The following is a 3,971-nucleotide window of genomic DNA, read 5'->3' as shown; positions in this document are numbered from 1 at the left end:
CAAACAAACAAAACAAAAAACAAACCCACACACTTTCAAGGAGAGCAGAGTAAATTAAATATTAATTTTCAATTTTGCATGAATTTGGGAAGTTTTCCTTCGTGCAGAGTTGGGCAGTGGTTTCTTGTAGCTACATAAAGCTCAAACTTTCTAACTCAGAAAATGCTATGTGGACTGGTTAGAACCTTTTTGATGTATTCCTGAGAGGGGATGGAGTTGTCTTTTTGTGTCAGGAGAAGAAAACAGAACATATCACTGTAATGCTTTTAAGGTATCCATCTCATTTTTTATGTTTAGTAAGTGCATTCACATGTTTGACGTATTTGGGAGCATTTGCTACATATACATAAGAAAACTATACCCTGTAATAGACTTCTGGATCTGGTAGCATTTCAGCAAAAGAAAACGCTACTCACGTTAAAGTATTTGAAAGGCAGACTTCACAGATCCTCAGGGAGCTCAAGGGTTTAGCCTTCCTGACTATATCATTTTTTAATCTTTCCTAACTCACTCCCCTGATGCTTTATCATTTTCATACAGTAGCAGCTTTAGCACCTCTGCTAAATTCCCAGTCTGATGTCAGCACTCCCATCATGCCTTCCAACTGAGAAACAAGAGGAAGAGGTACACATCTCTATCATCAACTGTAAAATCTAAATGTTAGACAGAACTGAGGCATATTGACTGAATGCAGTACAGCTATGGAGGGAAAACACATTTCTGTCCTTGTTCAGACCAAGTGGCCACCATTTTAAATATCAACTTCTGGAAGAAGTAGGAGAAGCATTCCCTAGCTCAAATCAGGGCATGCTGAAGTTGGTGAGAATTGCAGATCTATGATCCTCTGTCACGGATGCAGAGCAAAGAGCAGGGCCCTTGCAGAGGCAACTCCGGGCTTTACTGTGAAATACAGAAAACAGCCAGGTAAATAATGCAACTGCAAGCAGGCAGCTTCATAGTTCCACAACTACATGGAAACTGCCAGCGATTAATTCAACAGGAATATTTCCATGAACAGAAGGTAATGAAAGAAAGAAATGGCTGCAATCTTGGAATTGCAGTTGCAGTGGAGCAAGAAAACCCAAAACAAGGGAGTTAAAGGTCAGTATAGGGAGAAAGCAAAAAAAATACACATTGACACAGAAAAAACAAACAACTACTTTTTGCTTTTCTTCTGCTAGGCACTCATATAAAGAATATTATCTTCTCAGCTGAAACATTCTGATAACTGTGGAGAATGAGAATTTTTCAAGAAGCATCTGAATGTAGATCACAAAAAGTTGTCCTTTTCATACATTCAGGCTTGGAAGCATCTTTGTAACCCCAGTGAAGTTTGGCCACATTTACTACCAGCTGTATTTTTATCCTAAGGCCACCTAATCTCTGTAATAGAAAGTGTGGGCTGAAATCACTATGTACAAGAAGTTAAATCCTGCTAAATTACACAGGCCACAGGAATTTTCAGATATTCTGTTATTCCAAAGTGCTTATTATTCAAAACTAACTTGCACCATTTTCTTTTTGTTAGTCCATTTTACCATTCCTTTTCCTCGCATGAATCAAGCGCAGGAAGGCACTTACCATCTCAGACAACTGCCAAGGGATCCTGTGGTACACCACTGGGATCTGTCAGAATTGAGATGCGGTTGCACGACATTTTTCTGAATATCACTGTGCTCAGATAGTTGGAGATCCTGCTTTTTCTTTTACTAGTTTCACAGCAGCAGTCAGCTGTTCAAGGTCTCTGTTTCCAGTGGACACCTTTGCCTCACCCTTTATGGGATCCTGAGATTTTAAAGTAAACAATTCATTCACTTTCTGATAAGTCATTAAAATATTGATCTGGAGGGGGAGGGACATGGCCCTCACTGCACAGAGCACTTTAATTCAAATGAAGTAAAAAACGGGGGAAAAAAACGCTCTGAAACCTCAGTTTTCTCTCCCTTCAAAGAGGTCACGTGAGTAGGGAAAATGAAAAATAAAAGTTTTTTGTTGTTGTTTGTTTTGCTTATTAACCCTGGAAATGAAGAATGTTTGCTAGGATTTCATATTATTTGCTTGCTTCTAGCAAGAGTGACTTCATCAGTTCCTCAGATCCCAGCATTAATCTTACTCTTCACTGCTGAAACTTACCAATCTTTTTACATGTCTGAATTGATTTACTGTCTTTTCTGCATAGGAATTTTCAGAGCTTTCAAGAAATCTGTCGCATATTTAAAGTGGGTTTCATTTTCCAACACACCTATGAGATAGGGGAAAAGTCTGACTTCAGTTAAAACTGTCTGAACAGTAATGGCAAAATCAGGAATTATACACAGGTTTTAGGACCTAATCCAGATAATCAACAGCCAAACCACTGCACAAACTTCCAAATTTAAGCTATGATAAATTTCACATTTTTGGTGTAGGCTTCTATGGGATCTGAACCTGAAAGTTCTCTAAACATACATTAAGGTCCCACTTTCAGAACAATAACCTTCCTAAGAGTTAACTTGCTAGAACTTCGCTGCCAACTTGGATTGACATGCTTCTATTCCATTAGAATATAAGTATTTTATAGCAGTCTTAAGGAAAAGTAATGTTAAAAAAAAAAAGTACAAATCTTACAATAATACCTCACATAAGTGAGGAACCAGGTCACCTTACTGGTTTTGGACGGATGTGTCTATTTGGCAAAGGAAAAATGCCAGAAAAATCAAACATGGAAGAAATTATTGCACTCTTGCTTACAAGCTTTAGTATCAATAGACCTCCAATAGAGCACTAAAACAATTTCAGTCCTTGTTAAGATACCTTACTCTCACCACTGCCAGATCAAGATGAAACCATCCAGTATATATCATAGAATGGTTTGGGTTGGAAAGGGACGTTTAAGATCATCTAGTTCCAACACCCCTGCTATAGGCAGGGACACCATCAACTAGACCAGGTTACTCAAAGCCCCATCCAGCCTGGCCTTGAACACCACCAGGGAGGTGACATTCACAACCTCACTGGGCACTATGTTCCAGTGTCTCACTACCCTCACAGTAAAGAACTTCTTCCTAATATCTAGTCTAAATATACCCTCTTCTAGTTAAAAACCACTTCCCCTTGTCCTGTTGCTACATGCCTTTATAAAAAGTCCCTCCCCAGCTTTTTTGTAGGCCCCTTCAGGTACTGGAAGGCATCTATAAGGTCCCCCTGGAGCCTTCTCTTCTCCAGGCTGAAGAGCCCCATCTCTCCCAGCATGTCCCCATAGGGGAGGTGCTCTAAGCCTGTGATCATCTTCATGGCCCTCCTACTGACCTGCTCCAACAACTCCATGTCTTTCTTGTGTTGGGGGCTCCAGAACTGGACTCAATACTCCAGGTGGGGTCTCACGAGAGCAGAGTAGAAGGGCAGAATCACCTCCCTTGACCTGCAGGTCACACATTCCTTGATGCAACTCAGGATATGGTTGGCCTTCTGGGCTGCAAGTGCACATTGCTGGCTCATGTTAAGTCTTTCATCAACTGACACCTCCAAATCCTTCTCCTCTTGCTGCTCTCAAGCCCAACCTGTATCTGCTTGAGATTGCCCCAACCCAGATGCAGGACCTTGCACTTGGCCTTGTTGAACTTCATGGGGTTAGCATGGGCCCACCTCTCATGCCTGTCCAAGTCCCTCTGGATAGCATCCCTTCCCTCTAGCACGTAAACTGCACCACTCAGCTTGGTGTCATCTGCAAACTTGCCGAGGGTGCACTCGATCCCACTGTCCATGTCACCTACAAAGATGTTAAATAACACTGGTCCCAACACTGATCCCTGAGGAATGCTACTCATCACTGGTCTCCACTTGGAGACTGAGCCATTGACTGCAACACTCTGTGTGCAACCATCCTGCCAATTCCTTATCCAGTAAGTTGTCCATCTGTCAAATCAATTTTTCTCAAGTTTGGTGACCAGGATGTCATGTGGGACAGTGTCAAACGCTTTGCACAAGTCCAG

The 3,971-nt window shown here is 41.5% G+C and overlaps 1 long non-coding RNA gene across 2 annotated transcripts in view; it reads right to left on the bottom strand.

Annotated features, from left to right (window-relative positions):
- Positions 1–24: 24 nt before the first annotated feature.
- LOC104914736 overlaps positions 25–3,971 on the bottom strand; it is a 7,854-nt gene continuing 3,907 nt past the window's right edge. The window contains exons 1-3 of one of the 2 annotated variants that reach the window (XR_004162150.1): positions 2,134–2,232; positions 1,582–1,785; positions 25–900 (exon numbers count right to left, since the gene is read on the bottom strand). This is a non-coding gene — a long non-coding RNA (uncharacterized LOC104914736). Of the gene's footprint in view, positions 901–1,581; positions 1,786–2,133; positions 2,233–3,971 lie in introns of those variants that run through there. The other variant, XR_002109681.1, reaches the window with a different exon arrangement.

The sequence above is a fragment of the Meleagris gallopavo genome, chromosome Z (genome assembly GCF_000146605.3).
Source record: "Meleagris gallopavo isolate NT-WF06-2002-E0010 breed Aviagen turkey brand Nicholas breeding stock chromosome Z, Turkey_5.1, whole genome shotgun sequence".
In the NCBI taxonomy this organism is placed as follows: Eukaryota; Metazoa; Chordata; class Aves; order Galliformes; family Phasianidae; genus Meleagris; species Meleagris gallopavo.
This window is presented reverse-complemented; position numbering and strand designations above follow the sequence as displayed.